Raw genomic sequence first — 23,668 nt, forward strand, 5'->3', positions numbered from 1 at the left:
CCCACCACTGCATACCTGTTCAGTGAACCCGCCACTGCATACCTGTTCTGTGAACCCACCACTGCATACCTGTACTGTGAACCCACCACTGCATACCTGTTCTGTGAACCCACCACTGCATACCTGTACTGTGAACCCACCACTGCATACCTGTTCAGTGAACCCACCACTGCATACCTGTTCAGTGAACCCACCACTGCATACCTGTTCAGTGAACCCGCCACTGCATACCTGTTCTGTGAACCCACCACTGCATACCTGTTCAGTGAACCCACCACTGCATACCTGTTCAGTGAACCCACCACTGCATACCTGTTCAGTGAACCTGCCACTGCATACCTGTTCAGTGAACCTGCCACTGCATACCTGTACTGTTCAGTGAACCCGCCACTGCATACCTGTTCTGTTCAGTGAACCCGCCACTGTATTCCTGTTCAGTGAACCCGCCACTGCATACCTGTTCTGTTCAGTGAACCCGCCACTGTATTCCTGTTCAGTGAACCCGCCACTGCATACCTGTTGTGTTCAGTGAACCCGCCACTGTATACCTGTTCAGTGAACTTGCCACTGCATACCTGTTCTGTGAACCCGCCACTGTATACCTGTTCTGTTCAGTGAACCCGCCACTGCATACCTGTTCTGTTCAGTGAACCTGCCACTGTATACCTGTCACATCCACCGCACCAGTCCAGCACGGCCGTCACTACACAAACAGCTGTTTGCGGTGCGTTAAACGGTGAGTTTGGTGTGTCAGTGTGAAGCAGTACCTTAATTACACTACCTGATTGATGTATACACATGCAAGATGTTTTAAAGCACTTTAGGCCTGTCATTTAGCATTCAATGTGATTTCTGCATTTAAAATGCTGCTTTGCGTCAAATCCAGATTTTTCCCGGGGACTTTTGGCATGTATCCCACTCCTCCACCTGGGGGTCCAGGTGTTAGACCCCTTGCAACATCTTTTCCATCACTTTTGTGGCCAGCATAATTTTTTTTTTCAAAGTTCGCATCCCCATTGAAGTCTATTGCGGTTCGTGAACTTTTACGCGAACCGAACCTTACGCGGAAGCGAACCTAAAATCGGAGGTTCGGCCCAACTTTAATGCTGGGTACACATGATGCAATTTTCTGACAGATTTACTGTCAGTTGGACTATTTCCAACATGTCCAATCTGATTTCTGATCAAATTTCAGCTCGATTTCCCATAGAAGTAAACGGAAAATCGATTGAAAATCAGATTAAACATGTTGGAAATAGTCCATGCGACAGTAAATCGGTCAGAAAATTGCATCGTGTGTACCTAGCAGGTACATCGGCTCGTTTCCTCTTCCTCCCCCTATGCTGTAAGCGGAGTTGCACTTGTCCTGCACTTCCCCGTCGCACGCCACCCGGCTACTTTTTCATGCCACCCGGCTGGAAAAAAATCCTGGGGAGAACACTGACATGCATTTAGTGGGGAAACGCTGTCTCTCATTATGTGCATTTACTGGTGAAAGGCTGTCTCTTATGTGCATTTAGTGGGGAAACACTGTCTCTCATTATGTGCATTTACTGGTGAAACACTGTCTCTCATTACATGCATTTACTATTGAAAGGCTGTCTTCTCATTACATGCATTTACTGGTGAAAGGCTGTCTGTCATTACGTGCATTTATTATTGAAAGGCTGTATGTCATTACGTGCATTTACTTCATATTTTTTTTTATGTAACTACATTACAGTTTGCCCCGCCCACATGATGTCATGACCACGCCTACTCCTGTCGCCGCGGCGCGGTTTGCGCGCTGCAAGTTCCCCCCCCCCCTTGAGCCCTGCCAGTCATTGTGCCCCTTTTGAGCCCCCCTAAAATTCTGAAGCTGGAGCCGCCGCTGATTCCAGGTTAGACCCGAGGCCTACATCCTTGAGATATTTCTCAGCTTTAACAGGTGGCAGCCCAACATGAAATAGAAGCCTTGCAGAGCTGACGCCCGGACACGATCGACAACTGGCAATCTCAAAGACTTCAGGCCTTTGGGTCGCACCCACAACAACACAGGTGAGCATTCAAGTTTACTCATCTGGGGCCTGTTGAGTCTTTGATATTGCTTTAGTCAGACCAGATATACACCTCTAAGATAAGGGTGTATTTTGACAAGGCCTTCTATAAAAGAGCCACACCCTGAGATCTAGGCCTCGTGGTAAGTTAAAGGTCCGTACACACGCCGGACTTTAGGCAACGACGGGTCCGTCGTTGCCTCCCGCTGGGTGGGCGTGCCAGCGACAGTCCGGCGTGTGTACGCTCTGTCGTCAGACTGATACGGCTGTTTCTGAGCGATCCGCCCGGCGGATCGCTCAGAAACAGCCGTATCAGTCTGACGACAGAGCGTACACACGCCGGACTGTCGCTGGCACGCCCACCCAGCGGGAGGCAACGACGGACCCGTCGTTGCCTAAAGTCCGGCGTGTGTACGGACCTTAAGACTCATTTCTTGAATTTAACTTCACATCTTTTACAGGTGGTAATTTAAAGATTACTGATAGGATATGGTTTAAAAAAAGTTTTTGTTGTTTAAGGTTTGTAAACAGTAGATCTGAATGTGTATGGAGGAAATTAGCTACCGGTAGTTGCTGTTTGGCGAGAAATGTTGAAAGTATGAATAGTTGGCCAAAATTCATACTGATTGCTAATATCACAAGAAGCAGTCTAATGCGCTAGTAGCTAAGCTCGCAGAACTGACAGTACATGTTCTGTCTAATGTGCTGGTAGCTAAGAACGCTAATCTGACACTTCACAGCTATCTAATGTGCTGGTAGCTAAGCTCGTCAAGCTGACAGTACATGTTCTGTCTAACGTAGCTAAGCTCGCTAATCTGACACTTCACAGCTATCTAATGTGCTGGTAGCTAAGCTCGTCAAGCTGACAGTTCAAGTTCTGTCTAATGTACTGGTAGCTAAGCTCGCTAACCTGATAAGTTGTGAAGTTGTATGCTGTGTGAACTAAAAAGTCAGCTAATCATTAAGGTAGCCATACACTGGTCGATTTGCCATCAGATTCGACCAACAGATAGATCCCTCTCTGATCAAATCTGATCAGAGAGAGATTGTATGGCTGCCTTTACTGCAAACAGATTGTGACTCGATTTCAGCCTGAAACCGTTCACAATCTGTGGTGGTGGTGGAGGTGGTGCTGCCGCCGCTCCAACCCCCCCCCCCCCCCCGCATACATTACCCGCTCTGGCCGGCGCGACTCCCCCCGGTCTCCGCTGTCTTCTTCTCCGCTCTGGTCTGGTCTCCGGGTCCGGCAGGCTTCACTTCTTCCTGTCTGGGGGAAGTTTAAACAGTAGAGCGCCCTCTACTGTTTAAACTTCCTGCCGGGACAGAAAGAAGTGAAGCCTGCCGGACCCGGAGACCAGACCAGAGCGGAGAAGAAGACAGCGGAGACCTGGGGAGTCGCGCCGGCGGAGCAGGTAATGTATCGCAGCTGTATTGCGTCGGTCGTCGGGCACTCGAACGCCGCTAGCGACGCGCTCCCTACCCGTGGGCGATCGACAGTAATTTCCCGCACGGAGCGATCGACGGGACCGATCTATTTCGGGACGAAATAGATCGAAATTTAGCGTTAACTTTAACGATTTGACAGCAGATTCGATCCCAGTGATTGAATCTGCTGTCGATCAGCGGGGAATCGGCCTAGTGTATGGCCAGCTTTAGAGTTTTTCTCTCTCTCCTCAAGAAAAAGATTTATTTTGTAATTGAGCTGATGTCTCGCATTCACATTTTTCTGTTGATTATTTTTTTAGCACGTGCTGTAGTTTATACAAATTCTGATGCAAACTGTCTGTGAGCTGTATTGTGAAACTAAAGTGAGTGTTTTGATTTCAAGACAGCGATTATAGGCAGTGAATAATTGCTTTTGTTTTCTAAAAAGAAGAAAATATATACATTTGATGTTTTTCTGGGTACTGTGGAAAGAATTTTATAATTAAATCTGTTAATCTTTATGTATACCCTGTATATCATGTATATTCTGTGTAACCTATGTGACTATACAGACCACATGCACAAGATTAGATTATTGTGTTAGAATGACACTTTAAGTTAACCGAGGAGTTATCACGATATCACTGAATATATATTCTGCATATGTTTTGAACCATTTACTGTGTACAGTTTTTTCCATATTCCTTCACAGTAAGCCAGAACAACCTTCAACCCCCCTTCAGTGTCATTCTGTACCAAGCACAGAGCCAGCAGGTTAAGAGGACCAGTTTAAACCAGTTCTCTGAAAGTATGGGTGATTCTGAAGGACATGAGACAAGGAACTGATGTCAGAAGATTTCTCTTTCCTGTTGACTTTCATTTATTCATGAGGGACACAGAGGAAGAACAACCCCACCTAAAAGGAGGAACTGGACATGATGATTGGACTTTTAACAGATAGAACTGCCCAAAGGGAGGAATATTTTATTATATTCATTAGGTTTAAAAGCCTCTGTGCACAGGAAGAACTTGCTTTTCTTTGCTTAGCAGGATTTGTGTAGGTACAATCCATATATATATATGCTGGCGAAGAAACGCCCTTGTACAAGAAATAAAAGATTTCTATGATTTTGGCAAATGAACGAAGAGTGTCTCATAAGTGAGTTTATTTACTTTTAACATCTGGTCCTTCGGACCGGAAAACCTATAGTCACAGAAACGTGAGTCCGAGGAGCGCGTTTGCGACTGACGAATCTGATAACAAGCTGGTGAAAGCCCACCGGGACGACGTTTCCTTCAAAAAGCAGGTGGCCAAACGCAACTGGAACTCACGTCTTTGTGACGAACGGTTTATTTCGAACCGTGAGACTTCTTCAGCCAAGGTCGGTGAAATCGCCTACTTAGGATTCTAAAACAAACTTCTCGGGTGTCCTGAAAGCTTCTTAAATTGTAAGTACTACCTTTTTATTTCTGTAACTTCTCATACGCAGGGCTGCGCAAAATTAGAGTGTAAGTTGTTGATGTGTTGTTATGATGTTTGAAGTATGTTTAAAGGTTTAACTCCCTAAGTCCTAAGTCCCAAGTAACGGTTTATTACACTGAGCATTGTCAGGTCTCTGCTGCAGCCCCCGAGGTGCCTTAGCAGGAAAGTTTTTATCTTAATGCAGGCACTCTGCCTCAGCGGGAATTGTAAGATCTTTGCACTGTAAATACATCTTTGTGCATAAAGGGCAGTACGCTTTCCGGGAGGGGACCCACGGAACATTGTGAAGAGGTGTGTAAACAAGGGGGGGGGCGAGTTAAACAGTAAAAGAATTGTTCGATTGTTGTGAGAGAATGGGCCAAAATACAGGAAAGATCAAGGCTACTGATGATGAATATGTCATGCGCAAGAAAAATAAAAACTGGGTAAAATATTGCAGCCTGTGGAAAAATAAATATGATTTTTCAGGACATTTGCATTTTGAGGAGTGCAGAAATCTTGTTTCTCGAATTAAAAGTGATGCACAGGGAAATGTGGTTTTAGAGAAGCAATATGGTTTATCAGAAGCTCAAAGATGGCTACTAGAAGCATATACGAGGAGGGGCCAAGTCTTAGCACATTGGTTAGGGATAGAGAACAAAGACTTGGAGGAGGTACCATCTACTGTATGTCAAGTTCCCCAGAACCCTCCCCAAAACCAAACTCAGCCCCTCCCACAAAAGGTGGATGGGACCTCCCAGACATATGAGGCGGAATATGGTATCAATGCATCAGACATAGATGAGCTATTGGATACAGTGATGAAGGCTTTTAGCAAATATAGAGGTATAGCTCCCCCTGCTGTTGAAACGACAGATTCCCCTTATGAACGGTGTAGGATTGCTATACGTGAGGTTTTGACTGAAGGATTGTGCAAGTGTGTCACACAATATATTGTGGATCATAGAGTCTGCAGACCGAGTGATTTTCTAAAAAGTATCCGGCACCCTGTATGTGGGATTAAGGAAAAGAAAGGGAAAAAAGTTGCTACATATGGTTATGATTGTGATGATGATGAAAATGGCTGTTACATGAATGACTGTGGGCGCATCGCACGCCCACAAAAGCGCAGATTCAGGGATCATGAAGGTCGCAAGCAACGCGGAGCATGTTTTGAATGTGGGTTGAAAGGTCACCTGGTCCGACAGTGTCCCCAGAGAGCTCAAGGTCCACAGTGACAGAGTGTGGTTTAGGGTACTAATTTGTGCCCTAGTTGAAGGCAAATGAGAAAGTGAATTAATTGATGAAAATAGAATGTTACGTTGTGGTGTGTAAGATGTGAAGCTGGGAATTCTGAGCTCTGAAATCTAAATCACCAGAGCTCCCTAGGGAGTGTGCAGCAGAGGGGGAGGAGGGGGGCTACAGGAGAAATCCACAAGTTATGAGCTGCTGTTTGTCTGTTTGTTTGTTGTTTGTGTAGTTGGTACAGTATACAAATGTCTGTACAAGTTTTATACTCTGTTTGTCCGATGCTCGTCTGAAGATTGAAAGTTTAAAAGTGATTTTTACTGTTTGTCTGTAAATGTAGGTTATTTGAAATGTGTTTGTACTGTTGAATTCTGTGAAATTTGAGTGGAGTTTCTGTCTGGAATCTGTGAGAAGGTATGAGTTACGCCCACATTTCTGAGGAGGGGGCAAGAGGTTTCATGGACTATTAGTCCCAGCCTAGATGTGTGTATGTGTATTGGAGCAGAACGGAGTGATTTGAGAAAATGTATGCAGCAAGATGAAAGGTTTGTTTGCAAGAAATTAATGTATATATTTTGTGAAACCCAGAGTGCGGGATAAATAAAAAAAAAAAAAAAAAAAAAAAGGAGAGAGAAACCCCGCAAATATTACTTTCAATTATAAGAGTAAAATATGATGATTTTTGTTTTTGTTTCTGGGAACAATTGATTGCTGTATTGCTGTAGTATGTGGGTCATTGTCATCGACTGATTGACTGTTTTGATTGACATCTGATTAAATTTTTATAAATTGTGGGTATGTTAGAAGAAGTTCAGTAAAATGACTTTGATAGAGATATTTTGACCACAATGCCTTGTCTAATGGCGGACTGCAGAGAGGGATGCATGATTGTAGTTCTCTGCCAAGAGCCCAACCCCACCCCCACCAGCCCCACCCCCCCCCCCCAGCCCCACCGCACCCCCACCAGCCCAATCCCACCAGCTCCATCCATCCACCCCCCCCCCCCCCCCGCCTATGCTGCACAGCCAGTTTGCTTGGGCATTTACGTCTTCATTGTCCAAAAAGCTGCACCACCCTGGCCCCCTGTACTTTTGTTTTCTGTGTTGTTTATTGACCAGAGGATGTTTTTTCCCGTCCGCATCTGCGCGCAGTGACTTGTCCGCAGGGCAATTAACAAATCTTTGTGGATCAGTTCTATGTGCACAGGAGGGAATACACCAATGATTGTCCTGGTCTTACAGTAGTGAGCTGAAGAACATCGTGGAATAGATAAGCTTCTTTCTGCGTCTCTGCTCAAGCTGTGTGTTTATTACTTACCCTGTTATATGGGATTCCGTCCCCCACTGTTTTCACTACCAGCCTGTATGTTTTCCCATCATGCATATGTTTGCGGCTTAGTGGTGTCCACAGGGTTAGGTGCCAGCAACTGACGAGCCCACCTGTCCTACGTACCATGGATGTTATGTGGGTTCCCGCAGCACTGGCCATCCACTTGTGTGCAACTTCCCCGTCCCCTCATCTCCTGTGGCAAAGAAATGGCAGTTCTAACGTCTACAACTACAGCTCCCTCTGCAGCTTTGCTGTCTCAGGCTTCAGGTCACCCTTTTAGGTCACCCTGTATACTGCTGACCTACTAATTTTTTTATTGACTGATGTGATGTTTACACTGACTTGCAGTAATGACACATGGTTTTCTTTTTTTTGCACATGTGTCAACAGGAGGGATGGTGCGGTAACTAAGGGTGTGGTAACTAAACTAGAAAAACACCACATGGAAAAATTGTGATGCTTTGAGATGTTGTCTGCAGTTGTGAAACAAACAGGTGTCCTCTTTTTCAATACACAGGAATAGCTCCAGAGGAGGGGTGACTGACAGATAACCTGAGACATACCCGCAAGCACCAAACATTTACCCAGGCCCAATACCCACAGAAAAGGACAGGACAAGGTAACAAAGAAGGAGCATTGTCCTTTCCCAGGGTGGGAGGGCCCTTACCAAGTTCCTGAAGCCTGGGTCCATCTGATTCACTATAAAAGGGTGCCCCCTACCTGTCTCCAGGGAAGGAACATTTGCCTGAACTGGTCAAGAGGGGCCGAGGGTGAGAAATATATTAGCAGGTTGCTTCTCACCTATACGGCTGTTCTTGTTTAAAGCAGGATGAAAGAGGTAGAGGAGGGAAAGAGGGCGCCCCCGCATATGAGTATAATGGATGTGGATTTCTTTAAAACTCCAGTGGGAAAAGGAACCATAGTTGCTATGGTAACATTGGCCCTGATTGTGATCATAGTTGAAGGAATCACCTGGTTACAACTCCCTACCGACGAGACTTTAACTAGACAAGTTAGAAAACTAATCACACAAAGAACGTCCAAATATACAAACCACGGGTATGGGACAGGGGTGATCGACTTGAATGCAACCATCTCACCTGGTATGGACAATGTAGTGTTTAGACTAAAGCCCGCTGAAATATTTGTGGATAAGTATGGAACTAACTACAACTTTTACTTGGGAGCAAGGGACAGGCTACCCATATTGAGCTGGAAAGATGTGTGGAAGACTACTGATCCATCTGGGTGGGAGACATCGAGTACAAAGTTAGATCCCAAAGATATAAACCTGTACGACAGAATAAGCATCCAGAAAGTCGCAAATGAAGTTTGGATAATATTAAAAAGACCTGAGGCGACAGATACTGGCACATACGTGCTTGGGGTTACGATCCCAGGGACAGATCCCTATGTTATTATGACAATGACAATAACTGTTCGACCCGAACAAACCACTGAACGACCTCCATTGAACAGAAATGGCAGGCCAGACAAAAAGACTACTGACCCATCCCCATTGAACAGTGTTAACAGGATGGATGTGACTAGTAACAAGGTTTTAGTAAAGGGAGAGCAGCTACCCCCTAAGCTACTCCATCTATTAAACGAGGTAGAATACAGGGGGAATCTTTGGACCACTTTGGCAACTTTTACTGCAAATCAAATGAATGTGTCTGACTGTATTGTGTGTGCAGCGGCTAGACCGCAGATTGCTCTGGTACCAGTAGTGGCGAGTGGGTCTGAATTAGAATGTATGATACAAAGTATGATAAGTGTGAATCAACCACGGAACTGTACTACAGAGAGAGTCCGTATGAAGGTACCAGGCACGCCGCAGCGTGCATTTGCTACAGCCAGCAATCTTACGTGCTATAATAGATCTGCCCCCAGTAACCATCCAATGATCAAGTATTGTGGAGAAATAGTGGAGATAACCAATGATAAAGGGTTGAGCCTAGGAACAAAATGGCAGTTAGAAGATACTTGGTGGACTTGTGAACCCAACAAAGCAGAATCATCATTGCCACCAGAATGGAAAGGGTTGTGTGCCCCTGTCTGGATGATAGAACATGTCACTATATTGCCCTATGAGTCCTTTAAAATTTTGGTGGATAAAAAGGTACACCGGAGTAAAAGGGAGGCACCAAAAGGGAGTTTGGACCCATATGTATATATTGATGCAATAGGGGTCCCCAGAGGGGTGCCAGACGAGTTCAAGGCTAGGAACCAAATTGCTGCAGGGTTTGAGTCCATTTTCCTATGGCCAACAGTTAACAAAAATGTAGATTGGATTAATTACATTTATTACAATCAGCAAAGATTTGTTAATTATACTAGAGATGCTATCGAAGGTTTGGCAGAACAACTGAAAGCAACATCATTAACAGCACTGCAGAATAGAATTGCATTAGATATGCTGTTGGCAGAGAAGGGGGGTGTATGTGAATTTTTTGGGGAACAATGTTGTACCTATATTCCAGAAAATACATCCCCTGATGGAAAAGTGACAGTGGCTCTTCAGCAGTTAAAAGACCTATCCGAAGAGCTGAAACGAAACTCAGGTGTTTCAAACCCAATAACAGACTGGTTGCAGAACTGGTTTGGAAGCTGGACTTCATTTTTTCAGAGTTTTGGTATCGCATTCCTAACTGTTCTTATGGTTCTGTTCCTACTAGCCTGCTGTATTTTTCCAATGCTGAGAACATTTTTTGCAAGGTTGATAGATAAGCATATGAGTACTACTATGTATGCAGCCTTAGCACAGCATGATGAAGAAGCATACGGTGATTTGGGAGGAGATTATGATGGTATGCTGGAGGGAGATGGCCAGGCCAACGTGTGAGGCAGTAATTCCAGCTCACGGCCAGAGCCTGATTTTTGTTTTTGATCATTTCACTTCTATGCCCTGACTTGCTGTAGTGCATACCCATTTGCAGCAAAGGGGAGTAGAAGGCTGTGTTTGCTTGAATCTCTAACCCCTGTAGTGGAGACACATTTGCAGATACCTGAGGTTTAAGTAAACATAAGCACAGAAATGTGAATGTAAATATTCCTTTTATACACATATGTAATCAAGCCACAACCCACAGTATTAATTATAAACAGGAGGGAAATGTGGAAAGAATTTTATAATTAAATCTGTTAATCTTTATGTATACCCTGTATATCATGTATATTCTGTGTAACCTATGTGACTATACAGACCACATGCACAAGATTAGATTATTGTGTTAGAATGACACTTTAAGTTAACCGAGGAGTTATCACGATATCACTGAATATATATTCTGCATATGTTTTGAACCATTTACTGTGTACAGTTTTTTCCATATTCCTTCACAGTAAGCCAGAACAACCTTCAACCCCCCTTCAGTGTCATTCTGTACCAAGCACAGAGCCAGCAGGTTAAGAGGACCAGTTTAAACCAGTTCTCTGAAAGTATGGGTGATTCTGAAGGACATGAGACAAGGAACTGATGTCAGAAGATTTCTCTTTCCTGTTGACTTTCATTTATTCATGAGGGACACAGAGGAAGAACAACCCCACCTAAAAGGAGGAACTGGACATGATGATTGGACTTTTAACAGATAGAACTGCCCAAAGGGAGGAATATTTTATTATATTCATTAGGTTTAAAAGCCTCTGTGCACAGGAAGAACTTGCTTTTCTTTGCTTAGCAGGATTTGTGTAGGTACAATCCATATATATATATGCTGGCGAAGAAACGCCCTTGTACAAGAAATAAAAGATTTCTATGATTTTGGCAAATGAACGAAGAGTGTCTCATAAGTGAGTTTATTTACTTTTAACATCACCCATGTTAGTTTAACCTTCCTAGTGGTAAGCCAGAGCTGAGCTCGGGCTATGCCACGCAGGAGGATATCTCAGCCCCTGGTGGGGCGATTCACCCCATTTAAAGTGCTGTACGCGCAGGTAGCACTTTGCTAGCCGCGCGTACAGCTTGATCGCCGCCGCTCTGCGGCGATCGCCCACACGCAGCGGCGGAAGAGAGCCCCCCCGCCAGAGTGCTGCGCTGCCTGGACTTATAACTTTCGGGCAGCGCTAAGTGCTGGATCAAAGGCGTCTGACATCAGGACGTCGGCTGACGTCCATGACGTCAGTCTGATCATCGCCATGGCGACAGGAAAAGCCAAACAGGGGAACGCGTTATATATGCTTTCTCCTGTTTTCTATTGATACCGGCGACGATCGCACTATGTACCCTCTAGTGTTGTTTCATGTAGCTACCACTCTGGTAGCGTTACATGAAACAAAAAAACAAAAAAAAATGTATTTCTGCCTATATGGCAGAATTAATTAACCGCCAGGAGGGTTAATATTTGTAATTCACATGTTTGTTTTTTAAACTGTCAGTTTTATTTTTCTGAAAGAGTAAAAAGACAAGTTTATTGTGTGTTGTGAGGTCTGAAAGTGTGTTTGTGAGTGTGTGAAATACTATCAGTTTTTTTGTTCTCTGTGGTTAAAATGGGTTCCTCTTTTACTCACTTGGTTGAGAATGAGCTCACTGCTATTCAATTTGTTAAAAAAAAGAACAAGGCAGATTGTTTATTTGCAATGCACAAACTTTATTCAAGATTGCTGGCTGTCACAAACGGGGTAGATTGAACACCCGTCTGTGGACTCAATGTATTCTGTTTCAAACTGCCCAGCTTAAAGATAAATACCTGTTACAGACTACCCATGCTTGGCATAAAGCTTCATGCAAATTTGAATGTTCAAAAGGGGTGGAAAGGTTTGATGATCAATTAGATATTTATCTCTACACTGTGGGTAAGCATGCTGTAGATAAAAGTACCTTTTTAGTTTCTCCTGATCCAGTTGTTAAGCCAAAAGAGGAAGTCTCGCCATGTGCTCTTTGTGCTCGGAACAATGCCACATCTAAAAAATGGCGCCAACGCCTCCTGTCTGAGCACCAAAGAAACTTCCTCTTCACTTCCTGGCCCTATAGCTACTCCCACACAGGGCGTCCACCCTTTGTATAACAATACGATGGCAAGCACTGCCACACCCAGCCATGGTGGATCCTCTCCACAGCATGAGGAACTTACTTCTAATCCCATAGTTGCAGACTTTACTCTCCCACCACCAGCTGATACAAAACAGTCTCTTATTAATTTAGACTGCTCTAATGCTCTTTCTCCCTTGTTCCCAATTAGGAATGATCGGAAACAGCTAATTCCGTTCCACCGGAATTGGCGGATTCCTCCAGCGCTAAATTCCGTTGCTATCACATTTTCGCAGAATTTTGCGAAAAATTCCGCATTCCAGCGGAAAAATTAGAGTGATCGCAAATGAAACAGCAAACAGAGAAGCCTCCCCATATTGGAGCATTGGATTTGGTAAAGTCTTAAGCCAATGTGTTGTAAGAGACAAGTAAGCCTTAGGTTAGCAGGAATGGTTGCATGGCCACCTAGTTTTTCATCCTTCCCACCCTTGCCCTGGAATCTTCCAGACTTCAAATTCAGCATGTAGTGTTGATGGTATAGTGGGGAGCATAGCTGCCTTCCAAGCAGTTGATCTGAGTTTGATTCTCGGCCATTGTATGTGAGCTTGCTTTTGACATACTACAAATCCCTGGAAGACAAGAAGAGGAGGAAGATTTTTGTGTTTTCTGGTGCATTATCCGCCCTGAAAGTAACCCTAGAAGTCTTCTGTTGTTTAAACTTCTTCTAGGGGGTTTGTGTAACGGTGGGGTGCCGCAACTCAGATGTCTGATTATATGGTGATGTGCAGAATCACCAATAATGCAGACGCTATACTTCATTATGTGGTGATCTGCAGAATTACCAATAATACTAGTATAGCCACAAGGATGCTATGAGTGTAATGCTTGGTGCAACTGTAACTTAATAGTTCTGCGAGACCTCACCTGAGAGGCTGGTGAGGCACAATCAGTACACTGACAGTATAATAGCGTACAAGCCCCCAGCAAGCTGGAGATATAGATACTGAGGAGATAGAATCTCCCGAGGAGCGGGTGATTCTGACGGTACTGCAGCCTAGTGATCACCTGAGGAGCAGGTGATTTAAGACAGTACTGTAGCCAAGAGGGCACCTGAGGAGTATGTGATTCAGACTGTACTGCAGCCTAGTGATCACCTGAGGAGCAGGTGATTTAAGACAGTACTGCAGCCAAGAGGGCACCTGCGGAGCAGGAGATACAAACAATACTGCAAATAGCGATCACCTAAGGAGCAGGTGATTCAGACAGTACTGCAGGCTAGTGAACTCCTCACCAGTGGAGCTGGTGGGAATAAAGAGTAATTAACGAGTGCTCATCAGAGGAGCTGATGAGCCTCAGAAACCAATAAAGCTAGGCCCCTTCAGAGGTGCTGGCTGGCACTAGCTGAAAGACACTGCTAAATACGGCCAGACCTACGGGGGTTCTGGGAACGTACTAACAGTCACAGCAACTGCATAGTTTGGCAAAACCTTACCAGAGGAGCTGGCAAGGTACTATCAGTTGAAGTGACAATCCAATTAACAGAGCTCGTGACCAAATAGTTTAGCTAGACCTTCCCAGGGGAGCTGGCAAGGTACTATCGGTCACTTTAAGGAAAAGTAGCGATACCGCACCAGAGGTGCTGGTGGGTAAATAGCACACCTCACCAGTGGGGAGCACCACTGGTGAGTAGAATGGTCAGACAGGCAAGGTTCAGTAACAGAGAGGTTAGTTTCAGAACAGAATCGTGAGGCAGAAGAGTAATCGGTAATCAGGCAGAGGTTCAGCAACTTTAAGGCAGATAGGCAGAAGTACGGAATCAGAAAACCAGATCAGAGTCAGAGTTTAGCCAGAGTCATACACAGGAAATCAGTAATAATCAATACAATCAAATGAGCTAACTATAGATAGATGTATATCGCAATTATTGCATATACATCTAGCATCAACAGGAACCTCACTACAATATACAAAATAACAAAAGTCCTAGTCTTGTGTGAAATCCCTGGTTTCCTCCCAGATCAAAACACACCGGAACTAATCTAAGGTCTGAGCGCTAACACACTAGCATTCACGACAGCAGACAAGGACAGAGTAACAACTCCAGGTTTAAATACTGAAGGCAGATTCAAGCAGCCCCGCTCAAGGGGCTGAACCAACCTGCAAGGTAGATTGACAGGTAGAAGTCAGCTGACCACAATGTCAGCTGATCTGTCTCCTACGCCCATAAAGGTCCTTTTGCTCCATGCGCAGGCGTGTGGACCTAAGCTGCTGTGCAACAGAGACCCCTGTCCTACCTGAGTCGGGAAGCGACGCCCGGGATGGCGTGGCCGCAGAGGTGACATCAGGTGTGAAAGCAGCTGCGCTGCTTTCCACCACAGTGGTAACATCTTTGATCGTTACAGTTTGTTGTAAATGGCGAACAAAATTCCGCATTCCGCCGGAATCACGGAAAACGGAATTCCGTGGAACACGGTGCGCATCCCTAACCGAGAAGCGCTCTTGTCTGTCCACCCAGTCTGTGGACAGACGTACGTTTCTCAAGATGAACCAGGCTTGGGCGGAAGGTGACTTCCTGGCCCCTGTTGTTGGCAAGAGGGGGACATGAAGTGGCTTACCACCACAACCTCCTGGCTCCTGATTAATAAGCCTGGTTCACAATTTTTTTACAGCCGTGGTACCAATGCTAAGTGCCATGGTACAATCTCCTGCATGCTGCTGGCACACGTTACACCTGCTGCTGATGCTGCTGCATTGCCCTGCTCCTGCTGCCTGTGCTCCCACTGCCAGAGGCCACTGCTGCTAGCTGTGGAGACCCAAAAGCTATGTTGTTGTAAAAAAAAAAAAAAATTACTTATTTTTTTGAGGTGTCTGGGATGAAAACTGTGCTATCCGAGTTGTGGGGAGGCCCCAACCAGTGGTGCTCAGCAGAGCTCGAATATTCGAGTAGCTCGAATATTCGAGCTCTTTTTCAGCTATTCGAGCTCGGTATTCGAGCTCCGAATAGCTGGAGCTATTCGAATGGGCTATCCGAGTACACTCGAATAGCCCATTCACTATTCGAGCTATTCGAGCAACCCGGCGCTATTCGAGCTCGGTACCGAGCTCGAATAGCGTCATAGCCCAGATTGATGTCCTTAGAGCCAATCAGAGGGCTCCCAGGCCCTCTGACGGCAGCCAATCACAGAGGGGGACCCTGGCCAGCCCCTACCCTATAAATAGCGGCCGCCATGTTCCGTTTCTCCATGCTTGCCTGAGACTTGTACAGAGAGAGAGTTGCTCCTTTGTGCTTTGGCTTAGCAAGTGCTCTATTGTGATCATTTACCTAGCGTTTTTGCTCACCTACACCTGCCATATACACCTATATTGTTGTTAGTTAGATAGACATTGTATTTTAGTTAGTAGCTTGTGTGTTACATTAGAGACAGGCAGCTGCTGCAAGCTTACAGGTTTAGGCCTCAGGGGGGCCTTGCCTCTGTGGGCAGCTGTCCTCTGTTTATTTCTCTCATCTATACCAGTATTTCTGCTGTCCTTTACTAATAGTATTGTAGTTATACTGTACTAGGAGTAGGACACTCACTGACTGTCACTGTTTATAGGCTACTAGCTAGCTCCTGCGTGTGTGCACTCACTCACTGTCTGTGTGTACACACACTCTATTTCCTTCTGATTACTGATAGATTATTGTTAGTTAGTTGTACTTACTTACTACTTACTCTTACTGTACCCGTAGGGACACTCACTGTCACTGTTCATATAGGCTACTAGCTCCTGCGTGTGCGCACTGCACTCACTGTCTGAGTGTACACACACAACACACACTCTATTTCCTTCTGATCGCTGATTGATTATCGTAATTAGTTAGTTCTACTTACTGTTACTACTTACTCTTACTGTACTAGGAGTCTAGGACACTCAGTCACTGTCCATAGGCTACTAGCTCCTGCGTGCGTGCACTCACTGTCTGAGTGTACACACACCCACACTCCATTTCCTTCTGATCGCTGATTGATTATCGTAATTAGTTAGTTCTACTTACTGTTACTACTTACTCTTACTGTACTAGGAGTCTAGGACACTCAGTCACTGTCCATAGGCTACTAGCTCCTGCGTGCGGTCACTCACTGTCTGAGTGTACACACACCACCCACACTCCATTTCCTTCTGATCGCTGATTGATTATCGTAATTAGTTAGTTCTACTTACTGTTACTACTTACTCTTACTGTACTAGGAGTCTAGGACACTCAGTCACTGTCCATAGGCTACTAGCTCCTGCGTGCGGTCACTCACTGTCTGAGTGTACACACACCACCCACACTCCATTTCCTTCTGATCGCTGATTGATTATCGTAATTAGTTAGTTCTACTTACTGTTACTACTTACTCTTACTGTACTAGGAGTCTAGGACACTCAGTCACTGTCCATAGGCTACTAGCTCCTGCGTGCGGTCACTCACTGTCTGAGTGTACACACACCACCCACACTCCATTTCCTTCTGATCGCTGATTGATTATTGTAATTAGTTAGTTCTACTTACTGTTACTACTTACTCTTACTGTACTAGGAGTCTAGGACACTCAGTCACTGTGTTCATAGGCTACTAGCTCCTGCGTGCGGGCACTCACTGTCTGAGTGTACACACACCCACACTCCATTTCCTTCTGATCGCTGATTGATTATTGTAATTAGTTAGTTCTACTTACTGTTACTACTTACTCTTACTGTACTAGGAGTCTAGGACACTCAGTCACTGTGTTCATAGGCTACTAGCTCCTGCGTGCGTGCACTCACTGTCTGAGTGTACACACACCCACACTCCATTTCCTTCTGATCGCTGATTGATTATTGTAATTAGTTAGTTCTACTTACTGTTACTACTTACTCTTACTGTACTAGGAGTCTAGGACACTCAGTCACTGTGTTCATAGGCTACTAGCTCCTGCGTGCGGTCACTCACTGTCTGAGTGTACACACACCCACACTCCATTTCCTTCTGATCGCTGATTGATTATTGTAATTAGTTAGTTCTACTTACTGTTACTACTTACTCTTACTGTACTAGGAGTCTAGGACACTCAGTCACTGTGTTCATAGGCTACTAGCTCCTGCGTGCGTGCACTCACTGTCTGAGTGTACACACACCACCCACACTCTATTTCCTTCTGATCGCTGATTGATTATTGTAATTAGTTAGTTCTACTTACTGTTACTACTTACTCTTACTGTACTAGGAGTCTAGGACACTCAGTCACTGTGTTCATAGGCTACTAGCTCCTGCGTGCGTGCACTCACTGTCTGAGTGTACACACACCCACACTCCATTTCCTTCTGATCGCTGATTGATTATTGTAATTAGTTAGTTCTACTTACTGTTACTACTTACTCTTACTGTACTAGGAGTCTAGGACACTCAGTCACTGTGTTCATAGGCTACTAGCTCCTGCGTGCGTGCACTCACTGTCTGAGTGTACACACACCCACACTCCATTTCCTTCTGATCGCTGATTGATTATTGTAATTAGTTAGTTCTACTTACTGTTACTACTTACTCTTACTGTACTAGGAGTCTAGGACACTCAGTCACTGTGTTCATAGGCTACTAGCTCCTGCGTGCGTGCACTCACTGTCTGAGTGTACACACACCACCCACACTCTATTTCCTTCTGATCGCTGATTGATTATCGTAATTAGTTAGTTGTACTTACTGTTACTACTTACTCTTACTGTACTAGGAGTCTAGGACACTCAGTCACTGTGTTCATAGGCTACTAGCTCCTGCGTGCGGTCACTCACTGTCTGAGTGTACACACACCCACACTCCATTTCCTTCTGATCGCTGATTGATTATTGTAATTAGTTAGTTCTACTTACTGTTACTACTTACTCTTACTGTACTAGGAGTCTAGGACACTCAGTCACTGTGTTCATAGGCTACTAGCTCCTGCGTGCGTGCACTCACTGTCTGAGTGTACACACACCCACACTCCATTTCCTTCTGATCGCTGATTGATTATTGTAATTAGTTAGTTCTACTTACTGTTACTACTTACTCTTACTGTACTAGGAGTCTAGGACACTCAGTCACTGTGTTCATAGGCTACTAGCTCCTGCGTGCGTGCACTCACTGTCTGAGTGTACACACACTAAATTTACTTGTGATTACTACTGATTATTGTAACTGCTAGTTGTACTTCCTGACTGTTACTACTTACTTACTGTACTAGGGGACACTCACTCAGTCACCTCACCAACCAACCCACTCCATTAAAGTACCCCACTTTTCACCCGCCCTTTTACAAAACTTTTGTCTATACGCCCAAAACATTTAAGATGTCTGGAAGTGGCAGCCAGCGCGGTTTGGGCAAGGGGAAGGGCAGCAAGGGAATCAGGAGGAGAGGGAGCAGCATTGTGGCAAGCCGCGGCCGCGGGCGCGCCACCATGCACAGTTCCGCAGCAGCAGCAGCAGCGTCAGTGGCTAACATTCCTCCCATAGCCACTGGCCGTGGACGCCTTGGGCGCCGCCCAGCAGGAGCATCTGCAACTCACGCTGCAGAGACACAGCAGCAGCAGCGTGTAGCACCTGCTCCCATTTTCCTCCAGCCGGGTCGGAAACGTCCCATTGAGGAAAAGGATGCAGACACTGTGGTGCAACTCATGACGGAGGATGAGCAGCCCGCCATCAGCTCTGCATCCAAGGCCTCCACCCTCACCACCACCACCACCCCTGTTCGCAGCAGCCGCCCAGCAGGGTCTGGGGAGGAGGCCAGTTCACCCTCACTCGCCGACCTGTCATTCAGCAGTCTTTTGACCCCAGGCATCATGAGTAAATTGTCTGCTGTTGTTGGCGATCTTGAGGAGGAGATGCTGATGGGCACTTTGGGGGATGAGGGATTGGACAGCAAGACTGTGGCGACAGTCAAGCAGCCCATCCATGCATCAGGAGAGGAGTTTGGGGGGTCCTCATCCCAGCAGGACATGTTTCAGGAGGGGGAGGATGATGATGACCCGGTGACAGACAGAGACTGGGTGCCACCACCTCCAGGGGATGTCGTCCTCAGCAGCTCTGAGGAGGAGGAGGAGGATGCGCTTGTGGGCCTTGCAAGGAGGCGCATCATTGCAAGCATTGGCAGCGTCCCACAGCCTGCTGGTGTCTCAGGCTCAGCAGCAGCAGCATCAGCCAGTACCACCCCCAGCCGCACCCAAGCCCCTCCCCCAACCACCACAGGGAGACAGGCAGCAGCGCTTCCATGCCGTAGGGGGAAGTTTCTGTCACCAATCTGGCGGTTTTTCACCATGCCCACTGTGTACAGCAAGTACGCCACTTGCAACCACTGTCAGCGGAAGTTGAGCAGAGGTGCAGACCCCTTAAAGTTCAGCACCAGCTCGCTCATCAACCACCTTGCGGCTAAACATTTCCACCAGCATGAGGAGTTCCAGAGGCTGAAGGCATCTGCTGCTGGCAGTGGCACCACACCCATCACGGCACAGCCTTCAGCAGCAGCAGCAGCAACAGCAGCCACCCGCCCTCCTGCTCCTCCAGCAGCACCAGCAGGAGTGCGGAAACGCACTGCTCCTCCCCCCTCTGCAACTCCTGCCGCCGACACTGAGGCCTGTTCTGGCAGCCAGTCCTCAGTGGCCTCCTCTGCTGTGTCTGCTGATTCCCGTGTCAGCAAAAGGCCACGCCAGAGCCTTTTGAGCGAGTCCTTCCAGGGGGTGGTTAGGGCTCTGCCTCCCAGCAGCCGTCGCGTGCGGCAGCTGAACGGCTTGCTGGCACGGGCCATGTGCTCCCAACTCCTGCCGTACACGCTCGTGCAGGAGGGGAGCGACATTCGTGCGCTGCTTGCTTGCGCAGCCCCAGATTGGCAGCTCCCCAGCAGACACTTTTTCTCCCGCAAGGCCATTCCTGCACTGCACCGCTTTGTGATGGCCAATGTGGAGCGAGGGCTGGAGCACGCGGTTGGTGAAAGGGTCCACGTCACCATGGACTCCTGGAGCAGCCGCTTCGGGACAGGCCGCTACCTGTCCTTCACTGTCCACTGGGTCAGCTTGGTGGAAGGGGGTGAGGATGGGAGAGCAGCAGCGGGCACAGCAGCAGCAGCAACACAGTGGGTGGTGCCACCCCGCAGGCTCAGGGGAACTGCAGCAGGTTCCTCCGATCCTCTGCCATCCTCCGGCACACCTGGCCAAACCCCCCGCCTCAGCAGCAGCGTGAAGGCCCGCCACTGCCAAGCGCTGCTGCACTTGGTCAGCCTTGGGAAGACCAAGCTGACGGCAACCCATGTGTTGGCCAAACTCCAGGAGCAGGAGAGGATTTGGCTGACCCCCAGAGGCCTCAGAGTCGGAGAGGTGGTGGCCGACAATGGGGCCAATCTGGTTGCCGCAATAGACAGGGGAAACCTGACCCACATCCCCTGTCTTGCCCACGTGCTGAACCTGGTGGTGCAGAAGTTCCTGCGCACCTACCAGGGGATGGGCGAACTGCTGGAAACGGCAAGGAATGTTGTGCGTCACTTCCGGCGTTCGGCTGCAGCCTGTGCGAGCCTGGAAGACGTGCAAAAGGAGCTGGATCTGCCACGCCATCGGCTGATCCTTGACGTTCCGACTCGCTGGAACTCCACCCTGGCGATGTTGGAGCGTCTGGTTGAACAGAGGCGCGCTGTCAAACAGTACCTTGCCCTGGCCACTGTTTCCGCAGCTCTGAGAAGGGACAAGACCAGCAACTTCCCGTCCATCGTCCCCGATGATGACTGGAGGCACATGCAGCAGGTGTGCTTAGTGCTGGCTCCCTTCCTGCAGGCCACAAACATGGTGAGCAGGGACCATGCTATGGTCTGCGAGTGGGTGCCCCTGGTTTCTCTGCTGAACAGGGCCCTCGATGCTTTGCTGGAACAGGGAGCGGCAGCCTTGGACCAGCAGGAGCGGCAACCAGCTGCGCAGTCCACCTCTGAGGGGGAGGAGGAGGAGGACTTGGTGGAGGTCCCTGACCTGGCTGCTGATGAGGGGGATCAGCACAGCGCAGCTGAGTTGGTGCGGGGGTGGAGAGAGGATGAGGCGGCAGAGGAGGAGGATGAGGACAGCACTGACGTCGATGTGCCAGCAGACGTGGCCCGCCTCTTCCCAATGGCAGCGCACATGCTGACGTGCCTGCGCAGGGACCCCAGGGTGATCCAGATGAAGCAGAGGGAGGACATCTGGATCAGCATGATGTTGGACCCACGCCTCAAGGGGAAGTTGAGCCAGTTCCTGCCGCCTGCAGGAGGAGACCCAGCGCAACAAATAAGGAGCTTGCAGCAGGCCCTTGTTGAGCGCTTGGAGGAAGCCTTCCCCCAGCCTTCCATCCCCACTGTCCAGCAGCCAGCACAGAGGCAGCAGCAGGTGCCTGCATCCAGCAGCAGCAAGCGCCCCACAGACCTGCTGTCTCTCAGCCACGAGCTCTACAGGACTGTAGAGGCTCCGGCAGCAGTGACTAGAGAGGAGATGCATGCAGCAGCATCCTCCTCCGGTCACAGCCAGCGCCTGACCCGCATGGTGGCTGACTACATGGGGTCGTACAGCGGGCTTGACAGCGATGCCCCTGTTGATCCCATGGAGTATTGGGTCAAGCGCATGGAGATCTGGAGCGAGCTGGCGCAGTACGCCCTGGAAGTGCTGTCCTGCCCCCCTTCCAGCGTGCTGTCCGAGCGCTGCTTCAGTGCAGCTGGTGGCGTGGTCACCGAGAAACGCTCACGTCTGTCTCACAAGTCTGTGGACAGACTGACGTTTCTCAAGATGAACCAGGCGTGGGTGGAAGGCGAGTTCCTGGCCCCTGTTGTCGGCGAGAGGGGGACATGAACTGGCTGCCGGAACCATCGTTAATGTGCCTTACCACCCTTTACCACCTCCTGGCTCCTGCTCACTAAGCCAGCCTGGTTCACTTTGACTATTACGTCACCTGCAGCCACACATTTTACACCTACAGTGGGCTGCTGTGTACTGCCCTTCTGCTGTCTGTCTGTGTTTCCCACTGCCAGGGTACACAGATGATTTACCTTCTGCTGCCACTCTGCCACCAGCTATTACGTCAAACAATAGCTATATTGGTTGCAAAACCAAAAACCAAAAAACCATAAAAAAAAAAAAAGGTTTAATTTTTCTGAGGTGCCCGGGTTGAAAACTGTGTTGTCCCAGTTGTGTATTGGACACAATGTGGGCTGCACGACCGCTGTCTGGGACCTCCTGTTGTGTTTATTTACAGCCCTGGTATCACCGCTAGGTACCAGGGCTATTATGTCACGCTGCCTACCTGCTGCCACACTCACACTGCTCCTCCATACCTCCTCCTGCTGCTGCTGCTGCTGTCTGTCTGTGTTTCCCACTGCCAGGGTACACAGATGATTTACCTTCTGCTGCCACTCTGCCACCAGCTATTACGTCAAACAGTAGCTGCTCGCCTACTCCTCCATTCCTCCTCCTGCTGCTGCTGTCTGTCTGTGTTTCCCACTGCCAGGGTACACAGATGATTTACCTTCTGCTGCCACTCTGCCACCAGCTATTACGTCAAACAATAGCTATATTGGTTGCAAAACCAAAAACCAAACAAACCATTAAAAAAAAAAAAAAGGTTTAATTTTTCTGAGGTGCCCGGGTTGAAAACTGTGTTGTCCCAGTTGTGTATTGGACACAATGTGGGCTGCACGACCGCTGTCTGGGACCTCCTGTTGTGTTTATTTACAGCCCTGGTATCACCGCTAGGTACCAGGGCTATTATGTCACGCTGCCTACCTGCTGCCACACTCACACTGCTCCTCCATACCTCCTCCTGCTGCTGCTGTCTGTCTGTGTTTCCCACTGCCAGGGTACACAGATGATTTACCTTCTGCTGCCACTCTGCCACCAGCTATTACGTCAAACAGTAGCTGCTCGCCTACTCCTCCATTCCTCCTCCTGCTGCTGCTGTCTGTCTGTGTTTCCCACTGCCAGGGTACACAGATGATTTACCTTCTGCTGCCACTCTGCCACCAGCTATTACGTCAAACAATAGCTATATTGGTTGCAAAACCAAACAAACCATTAAAAAAAAAAAAAAGGTTTAATTTTTCTGAGGTGCCCGGGTTGAAAACTGTGTTGTCCCAGTTGTGTATTGGACACAATGTGGGCTGCACGACCGCTGTCTGGGACCTCCTGTTGTGTTTATTTACAGCCCTGGTATCACCGCTAGGT

General features: G+C 47.6%; 1 protein-coding gene across 2 annotated transcripts in view; it reads right to left on the reverse strand.

Annotated features, from left to right (window-relative positions):
- The window catches only part of LOC137535039 (zinc finger protein 572-like), a 120,328-nt gene that overhangs the window by 71,415 nt on the left and 25,245 nt on the right, over nt 1-23,668 (reverse strand). The window contains exon 1 of one of the 2 annotated variants that reach the window (XM_068256801.1): nt 12,320-12,762. The exons of the other annotated variant lie outside the window; for it this stretch is intronic. The gene's annotated coding sequence lies outside the window, so the exon portion shown is untranslated. Of the gene's footprint in view, nt 1-12,319; nt 12,763-23,668 lie in introns of those variants that run through there. 2 annotated transcript variants of the gene reach the window in all.

Source organism: Hyperolius riggenbachi, chromosome 10 (genome assembly GCF_040937935.1).
Source record: "Hyperolius riggenbachi isolate aHypRig1 chromosome 10, aHypRig1.pri, whole genome shotgun sequence".
In the NCBI taxonomy this organism is placed as follows: Eukaryota; Metazoa; Chordata; class Amphibia; order Anura; family Hyperoliidae; genus Hyperolius; species Hyperolius riggenbachi.